This window comes from Macaca mulatta, chromosome 15 (assembly GCF_049350105.2).
Source record: "Macaca mulatta isolate MMU2019108-1 chromosome 15, T2T-MMU8v2.0, whole genome shotgun sequence".
In the NCBI taxonomy this organism is placed as follows: domain Eukaryota; kingdom Metazoa; phylum Chordata; class Mammalia; order Primates; family Cercopithecidae; genus Macaca; species Macaca mulatta.
This window is the reverse complement of record NC_133420.1, coordinates 11,260,932-11,270,970: the sequence shown is the minus strand read 5'-3', so window position 1 is coordinate 11,270,970 and position 10,039 is coordinate 11,260,932.

Genomic DNA, 10,039 nt, shown 5'->3' with positions numbered 1-10,039 from the left:
TCCCTCCGTCTAGGGTCCAGTCGTCTTTCAGGGAGGAACCGTCTTCCTCATCTCTGTCTCCTACAGTATTGTATATTTAATAGTCAAATATTTATAGGTTACATGGGTGACTGATCTGTTCATTAGGAGGAAAACAATGCCAATTTTCACATCATTAGAATGGACTTGTTAAATGATTGTTAGTATAATGAAGTTTCCATGGCAAAAGAGGCTTTGCAGATGTGAGTGTAACGGACAGTGAGATGGGAGAGGACCCTGGGTTGTCCAGGTGGGTCCAGTGTCTTCACATGTGCCTTTTGAGAAGGCAGTACGAGGGTCTGCCTCAGAGGAGGAGACCTGAGGACGAGATAGAGGCCAGAGGGCTGTGGGGGTGAGGGCGAGTGTGGGGCAGGGGCAGGGTCCGGAGGGGTGCAGGGCTGAGGCCGGGGCAGTGGTAGGAGGGGTGTGGGGCTGTGAGTCAAGCTGCATGGTGGCTTCTATGAATTGGGAGACTCCAGGCAGGAATACAAGCTACTGACCCCTTGACTTCAGCCCTGGGACTCCTGACTTCCAGGGCTGAGAGGAGGTTTGCATTTGTGGTAATTTGTTGCAGCAGCAATAGGAAGCTAATGCATTGTATCTGTTCTTCACCTCCAAACCTTTGAAAAGTAACCCTGTTGTATTGGCCTTTTGTGTGCCCTAAATTCTAATGAGATGGTTTGTAGGAAATAATGGACACAAACGATGGCAGAACACAAAGTTGGACAGAAGCAGTGTCTTCTGTGGTTCTGTAATTTGGGTCTGGGAAGTTAGATTTCGGTCAGAGTGTGTGGTCTTGTTCAGCGTATACCTGGAGTACTTGTTCAGAGCTCCTGGGGGAGTGGTCTTTAACACTGTTAGGATTAAAACTCCAAGCACATCAGGGCCAGAGTTCCTGAGTCAGTGTTAGGCGACCTTTGAATAAGAGTTGGCATGTAGAGTCTGCCCACTTTACTAGTATGAAGCAGCAAAATCTTTTTTTTTTTTTATTTTTTGAGATGGAGTCTCGTTCTGTCACCCAGACTGGAGTACAGTGGCGAGGCCTCGGCTCACTGCAACCTCCGCCGCCTGTGCTCAAGTGAGTCTCCTGCTTCAGCCGCCAAATTGCACGATTTATTTTCCTGTTTTATATACTTAGTATGTGAAAACTCTGCAAACTTTATTAATACAAATGACATGCCAGAACTTAGGAGAATCTGGTATTTTCCCATGCAAATTAGTAGTGATGTGGAATTCCTGGGCTGATTTGGTTTTATAAGACATGGGGCAGATTCTTTGCCTTATTTCTGTGGAACTAACAATTGTTAATCACCCAGCACTCTTACCTCCCCCAACAGCTCAGGTGAGGGGGGTGTTACCCCCACTGTCGTGATGAGAGGCAGGAGACTGAGGCTTAGATGAGCAGGTGACACATTACTGTCCAGCCCCACCCACCCTGTAGTTTCCTGCTATGGCTCAGCTGTCTTCCTGCAAGAAAGGACAGACACCCTGGTGCTGGGTAGAATTCCTTGTGAACCCCTTTCCATCCTCCAGGGAGTTCTTGCTTTACAGTGGTGGCTCACGGGGAGTCCTCTGGCCCACTGAGAAAGTGACTCATGTTGTGACATTACTGTCTCTGTCCGGCTGCTGTCGATTGGGTGATTTGTAAAGAGACATTTATTGCTCACAGCTCTGGAAGCTGGAAAGTCCAAGGTCAAGGCAGTCCAAGGTCAAGGCACCTGCACATCTGGTGCCCCAGGGCCTGTGGCTCACAGAAGGCAGCATCTCAACAGGTGTTGCGTGGCAGCGGTCGTCTCGTCAGAACTCACGTGGTGGAGGAGCAGGAGGGCTCCTCTAGGCCTCCCAACAAGGACACCAACCCCAGTCCTGAGAGCAGGACTTCCCAAAGGCCCCACCTCTTAATGTATCCCTTCGGAGATGGTTTCAGCATGAGGTTTTGGGGACATTCAAGCCAGAGCCATTGCTCTGCTGTAGTGTTAGGGTTGCATGGCATCATTACTGCAGCAGAGCCACAGCTTCTTACCTGCATTTGCTGCAGGAGGAAGACGCAGGTGCCTGTGTAAGTTGGGGTTCGGTGCAAGAAGTGGAGACTCTCTGGGAATCTTAGCAGGAGGAACTTAAGGGCTTTGAGAACTGACACCTTAGGACTGTAGTTTTCTTCAGACTGTAAAAACCTTGGTGTGTGACAATACTGAACATTGCCTGAGCCCTGTGATCCTGTAAAACAGTGATTGTTAAGACATTCCCCCTCCCCACAACTGCGCCCCCACTTTTACTGCAAGAAGCCCCTTCCCATGTGGCTTAGGCTGACTGGCGGATGACCATTTACCGAGGACAAGACCAGATACAGGCCTTCAAACCCCACTTCTCAGCCTTATAAGTGATTAGCTAAACTGCCTGTTCCCACTGATCAATCACTTCCCACCTTGAAATGGTTCTTCGTGGTGCAGTTGCGACTAGGGGGGTGGACTTGTCTTTGACTGTCGCCTTCCACAGAGGACAGTTAGGGTGGGCAGGAAAGAATTCTCTGCTACAGGTCTGCATTCCTGGCTGTTTCCAGAAGTGGGAATTCTGGTGCCGTGGAGTCTGCGAATGGATTTCTAGTGTCCCAGCTTCAGGTGGAGTTGAAATTGAGTGAGGCAACCCACCACACCCATCTGGAGCCAGGAACTAGAGCCATTTTTAAAGTGGCAGTTTCTCCATAAGATTACCCAAAAAATGCGCTCAGCACGTTTCTTTCTTTCTCATATGCATTTGGCCATCTAAAATGGAAATGGTGGTTTTTTGAAGCATGGATGTAGTTTTAAAATTTGAGTATTGTAAACCTTAATGTAGCTTCTTAAAATGTTTGCCTGATTATCTGGAGATTTACTAAACCTTTGGAGTGGTAATAATGAGTTGATCTATATGACTTTGCTTTCTATGATGCAATGAAAGTACTCTAATGAAAACCTCTGCAGTTGGGTCAGCAGGCGATTGGCCAAAACAAATTCTGCTTTTTGGGTTTCTTTAACCAAACAAGGGAGTAGAGTGTAGGCTGAAGTGGCAAATTCATTTCAGAGCACGCCAGAGCCCTCAATGATTCAGCAGCCTTCTCAGGTGAACGTGTAATGTGCCGTGAGTCTTGGCAAGCCTGGCTACTGATGTGTGCACGTGACACCACAGAGCCACACCTAGGAAGATGTGGTTTCTGTAACAAGCTTTGGAAAACCAAAGTTCAACTAAATTATCCAACTTTGTTACAGAAAAAGCTTAGACCAGATGGCCAAAGACCTGATTGTTTCATGGTTGAGACATGGTTATAAAATTGCCCTTACTTGGTGCCAATCAGTGTTGGTCCACAGTGATACTCCTCCAACCTCACTGAATAGTTTGGAGACTGATATGAGACTGTGAAAATCTCCTTAAGGTGAAAAGGGCTCTGGGGCACCCGGGAATATCCGCACACCCGTGGCCATTCCCCTATAAGGTGGAGAGGACGGCTGGGTCACGCGGGAGCATCCGCACACCCGTGGCCATCCTCTTTAAGACGGAAAGGGCTGCTGGGGTGTCCCGCAATATCTGCACACCCGCGGCCATTGTGGCTGTCCCCCTTTCTGCTCAGTCACCTCTGTGTTCCCGCATTCAGGCTTTGGGACACTCATGAACAGCTCATCCCCTGGGCTGGTGAGGAAGGAGTGGGAGGTTGTTCTGAGGCTCTGTCACTGTCTTCCCTGTCATGAGCTGGGCAAGGCAGTGGCAGTGACCCTGGAGGAGTCTGGTCAGTGAGGGCTCCGGCAGGAAGTGCTGAGGCTTGAGGTGACTCTGCCAGGCGTAACCAAATGTCTTCCCTCTTATTTCCATGATTCCTTCTAGTTCTGCACCTTGCACTGCAGGGTCTCTGTGTGTCTATAAATACACATGAGTTACGATACAGGTGTCTCCTTCCCCTCTGTCTGCGGCTGGGCCCAGGGAGTGAAGTGCAAGACCCCCTTACTGCTGGATGCCCACCAGCACGAGGCACTGCCTGCCCTGCTGACGAATGCCTACAGCGAGTCCTGGAAGCCTCCTTCTGAGCACCTGGCCTGTTGACGGTGTATACGGGAGACAACGGAGCTCCCCTTGCCCCACCCTGAGCAGAGACTGGGGAGGCGGCGGCAGCACTGCCCCCATGGTGCATCCTTGGTGCATGGAGGAAAGTCTGTTCATGCTTAAAACACAGCCCATCCTCTCAAAAGCAGGGTGACAACCACATTTACTTCTGGAATCTTAAAAAAGGGCCCGTCTCTTTGAGAGAAGAACATGGCATGTATGTGTGTACCTCCTTTGTTTTTTTTTTTTTTTTTGAGACAGTTTCCCTCTGTCACCCAGGCTGGAGTGCAGTGGTGAGATCTCAGCTCACTGCAAGCTCTGCCTCCCGGGTTCATGCAATTCTCCAGCCTCAGCCTCCCAAGTAGCTGGGACTACAGGCACCCGCCACCACGCCTGGCTAATTGTTTGTATTTTTAGTAGAGACGGGGTTTCACCGTGTTAGCCAGGATGGTCTTGGTTTCCTGACCTCGTGATCTGCCCACCTCGGCCTCCCAAAGTGCTGGGATTATAGGTGTGAGCCACCACGCCGGGCCGTATGTGTGTACCTCTTTACAAGTCTTGCCTGACCTTCTCATTTAAAAATTATTGAAAAACTTAAGGATGTAACTGACAAGAACTTTATAGGTTTCTCCAAGTAAAAATTTGGAAAAGTTAAGTGAACCCATAATGTGTTTTATTTCTATGAGTCCCACACTTGGATTTTTAAATGTGGGCAAAACATCTGTATGTTCTTCAGCCTGATTTCCGTGGAATCGTGAATGAAACGTGCTGAAGTTGCCGTGCGGATTTTGTTATGTGGCGGTGACAAGTGGGGCTGGTCATTAAACAACTGGAGGAACCCTGTCCTTTCTGTGCTCCTGTTGGACACTAGGCACGTGCTTGGGTGTTTTCTGTGTGTGTGGACAAGATGAGGACAGAATTTCCAGATTCACACGGTGGTATCTTCTCCCTTTTCTGTCAAAACGTGTCTTCTGCTGCTTCTACATAGACCAAGTGTTTCTTTCTCTCGCCTGTCTACATAAACGCTGTTTAACAAAAACCGTATTGTAGACATGTGAAGCTGAATTCCACATGATCAAGCAGATAGAGATGACTGAGTATACTGTTTTGTGGAAGGAAGGTTTAAAATGATTCTTAGCTTTTTCCCTGAAATAGGGAATACTTTTAACTTTTTCCCTGAGATAGGGAATAATGAAATGGGAAAATAATTAAATTTTCCCATGTAATTGTTAGATTATATTTAATTATTAGATTATTCATGTATTGCAAGGGAAAAAGGAACTAGATCACCCCATGTACCCAAATGAAAATTTAAAGCGTATGGGCGAGTTCATTTGAACTCCTTTAATTTGTTTTTGTTTGTTTGTTTTTGACAGTCTCACTCTGTTTCTCAGGCTGGGTGCAGTAGTGCAATGACAGCTCACTGCAACCCCAACTTTCTAGGCTCAAGTGATTCTCCTGCGTCAGCCTCTCCAACTGCTGGGATTTACAGGCGTTAACCACCACACACAGCTTATCACCTGTTGGAGACTAGCTTTGAGTTTGGGCATTCACTGAACTATATTTTAGTTAATTCTCAAAGTTTGTCACTGTTTATCTTTAATTTGCTAAAAATCTACATGTATTGTAAAATGCGTTACATTTCCTTAGCATTCACGGATTCCCTGTTAGTGGGGCAGAGACACAGAAGGGCAGAAGGCGTTCGGACATCATCAGGGTTGCAGTTGAGTCCTTGCCCCGAACACACTGGAGCTCTGGGCTCTGTGGTCCCACGGGGGTCCTCTGTCCACTGAGGGGGCCGGGTTACCTGGAAGGTCCCTCCAGCCTCTGCAATTTTGCCCTTTTCAGGTTAACATCTCATCATTGTCCTGCACAGCACTGCCTTTCGTTCACTGATCCACGAGTGAACAGCTGGTCAGTGGCCAGTGCTGCTTCCTTCAGCTGGGAGGTGGTGATGTGATAACACTTCCGTGGAATTTGGTTCTTGGTGTATTAAGGGTTCAGTTGTATGTTTATTTTTAATCTGCACCTCTGAATTGGTCTTTTGATTGCAAAGAGATTGCTTACGGGATTTGTTTCTGAATATTTGGTGGATAACAGGAGAACCTTGCTTCTCTGTGTGTTCATTTAGTGTGTTTTTGCCAGGCATTTATATGGTTGTGTTAGCCCTCAGCCCACTTTCTGTGTGTGGTGGAGTCATTGAAATCATTTATGTGAAGTCTCTCCTCTTTTAAGGCCAGAGGACGTGGGGTGGTGTCTCCCTAAACTAGGGGGAAATGGCATTGTTCTGCCCTCCTCCCTGGGAACGCTGGTGTTTCCAGGTCTCTGAACTTGGCTCCCACACTGGGAGAGTAGCTGTGGCTTCTGGAGCCCGTTTTGTGCGGGACTGACTCCTTCACTTGCTTTATTCCCCACTGTCTTTGCTGCTTTATGACGCAGGGATGAGGGAGTTGGGCCCAGGGGCCTTGCCTGTGTCTGAAGGGCCCGATGCAGAAAACTCCTCATGGGAAGGATGTTCCTTGAGGGCAGCTTTTGGAGTCTTTTCCTACTTTTAACTGAGAAGCAGCTATTCACATGGTTCTATTCTGCTGGTGTGTTTCAAAATAACTGGTGTAGAGTTGTGAAGATGTCCGAGACACCCATGATCCACTCCGGGCCAGTGCAGGACATTGAGCTCAGAATCCTTCAGACCATTCAGATGCCAAAGATTCTTGCTTGGTTATTCTCAAACTTATGAGAATCTAAAACGCGAGCCACGGTATGGATTTTCTCTTGAGCCCCCATGACTTTGCCTTGTATTTTGGGCATGAATGACTTCATCAAGGGGAAAGAATTTGAGGAAGGAGCCTCTGAGGCTAGGAAGGGGTAGGAAGGGGCGGGGGGAAGAGGAGGGAAAAGGAGCTATAGAGGGAGGAGCCAGGCTGGGGCTGGGGCGTCTCCCCATGATGCTCCCCCACCCCTGGCGCGAGGCCCCAGAGACTGACTGATTTTCCCACAGACAATGTGTATGATTGCATGTCTGTTTTGTGGGCTGGCCATTTGGATTGAGGGAATGTCTGTGTTGTGATTCCTTATTGATTCGAAGGTTGGAAAGGTTTGTGCTCAATACAGGGTTCTCTTGGTGCGATGGGAAAATGTGATCGCAGCCGCCTTCGGGGTGGGGAGAGCCCTCGAGGCCCTCAGTGGTGGCCGGCGTCAGCCTTCGCTTCCCTGGGTGAGCTGCCCTCAGTGTGGGAAGAGAGGTCCTCGGTGGTGGCCGCTGTTGGCCTTCTCCTCCCTGGGTGAGGGCTGCTCCATCCCCGGCTCTCCGACTCCTTGCCTGGCACCTTCCTCGTTGGAGGCCGTGATCCATCAAGTTTGTCCACGCGTGTCCTGCAGACTAATGCTGACTGGAGGTTCAGGAGTGGTCAGAAGAGGCCAGAGGGAGGCCCTCGTGATGCGAAGCTAAACGTTTAATGATGGCGCTGTTGAGTGCATGAGCCGCGTCAGCCCAAGAGTCTGGGTAAGAGGGAACCGCGGGGTGGAGGGAAGACTGGACAGATGGGTGCTTTCCTCGGCCCCTGGGAGCACGGCCGGGTCCACGCTCAGACCTCCTGGTTTCTCCCATATTTCCATCAATAGCAAGGGAAGGACTCGGGGCAGAAGTAGTTCAAGGGCCTCTAAAGACTTATGTAATTGTTAATAGGCCTACTTTTATGCTTTCTTATGTATTAAGAGCAAATCATGATACAAACTCATTTCTGTTTGAAGAAATCTTTACTGCTCTCATTTTTGTGGCAAGCAACATTGATTCTTTGCTTAGTGAGCGTTAGTGCCCTCCTGCCCAGTGCTGCTGCCTGGCGTGTCCTCGCACACACCTCTGTCCATTGGTCTCCATTCACCTTTCCGCCTAGAATTGTAGGAGGGGCGCTGGGATCTTAGGGCTAGAAAGAAATTCTGAAGACCACTTTTAGGGGCGGCTTTTAGTCAGGGCTTCCAGAGAGACAGCCAGCTGGGTGTGCGTGTGTCTCCAGGGCGAGGCTTGCTGCAGGGGCTACAGAGTCCAAGAAGCCCCAGGACCCACAGGCTGCAAGCTAGAGTCCTGGGAGGGTGTGGCTTGAAGACTTGAGAAGCGGAGGGTGCAGATCCCACCGGGGTCTGAGGAGCTGAGACCCAGAAGCACGGGCTGCAGAAGACAGATGTCACTGGCCCATCAGCCAGACAGGTGGAGTGAACCCAGTTTTCCCCGCCTTGCTGTTTTACTCGGGCCCTGGGTGGATAGGGTGGTGCCCCCCACACCGGCGAGGATGGGTCTCCACTCAGTCCAGAGGCAAACCTGCATCTCACACAGAAATAATGCAGAACCAGCCATCTGGGCACCCCGGGCACGCTCAGGTTGATGCACAAAACCAACGCCGCGCGTGGCCCTGACATCTGCGTGTTCGCATCACTCCACACACATTGCTCAGTCATCGCCTCGGTGAGTTTGTAAGCTCGTTGTGTGGTTCTGGGGCTTTTTGTCCTTGGTGATGACAGGCTCCCCACTGCCCCAGCTCAAGTATGGAAGGTGATGGCACCAACGGCTCCCTGTTTCTCAGACACTTGAGTGGGTGCTCTGTGCAGCCAGTTTCACCTGCAGCAGCATCTGTTTCCTATGCCGATTCCATTCGGAGTATGTGCCTCCCTTCTGTTGAGGGTGCAGCCTTCTTTCAGGGAAGAACTGTGTCCTGTTCGCCTATATCGCCTGTGGTGTATCTCATGGCTGAATAAGTAGCTATAGGATACCTCGGTGGCTGAATGATAGGTTCATTGGAAGGAAAACTTTATATTTTTTTTTCTTTTTGGGATGGAGTTTCACACTCAACGCCCAGGCTGACGTGCAATGGCACGATCTTGGCTCATTGCAAACTCTCCCTCCCGGGTTCAAGTGATTCTCCTCCCTCAGCCTCCCAAGTAACTGGGGCTACAGGCTTCCGCCACCATGCCTGGCTAATTTTCGTATTTTCGTTAGAGAAGGGGTTTCACCATGTTGGCCAGGCTGGTCTTAAACTCTTGACCTCAGGTGATGCGCCCACCTCGGCCACCCAAAGTGCTGGGATTACGGCCATGAGCCCCTGCACCCAGGAACTTAATACCGTTTTTTTTTTTCCTTTAAATCGTCATGGGCTTGTTAAATGCTTACGTTTTTTTTTTTTTAAATTTATTATTATTATACTTTAAGTTCTAGGGTACATGTGCATAACGTGCAGGTTATTTACATATGTATACTTGTGCCTTGTTGGTGTGCTGCACCCATCAACTCGTCAGCACCCATCAACTCGTCATTTACATCAGGTATAACTCCCAATGCAATCCCTCCCCCCTCCCCCCTCCCCATGATAGGCCCCGGTGTGTGATGTTCCCCTTCCCGAGTCCAAGTGATCTCATTGTTCAGTTCCCACCTATGAGTGAGAACATGCGGTGTTTGGTTTTCTCTTCTTGTGATAGTTTGCTAAGAAGGATGGTTTCCAGCTGCATCCATGTCCCTACAAAGGACACAAACTCATCCTTTTTGATGGCTGCATAGTATTCCATGGTGTATATGTGCCACATTTTCTTAATCCAGTCTGTCACTGATGGACATTTGGGTTGATTCCAAGTCTTTGCTATTGTGAATAGTGCCGCAATAAACATACGTGTGCATGTGTCTTTATAGCAGCATAATTTATAATCCTTTGGGTATATACCCAGTAATGGGATGGCTGGGTCATATGGTACATCTAGTTCTAGATCCTTGAGGAATCGCCATACTGTTTTCCATAATGGTTGAACTGGTTTACAATCCCACCAACAGTATAAAAGTGTTCCTATTTCTCCACATCCTCTCCAGCACCTGTTGTTTCCTGACTTTTTAATGATCGCCATTCTAACTGGTGTGAGATGGTATCTCATTGTGGTTTTGATTTGCATTTCTCTGATGGCCAGTGATGAT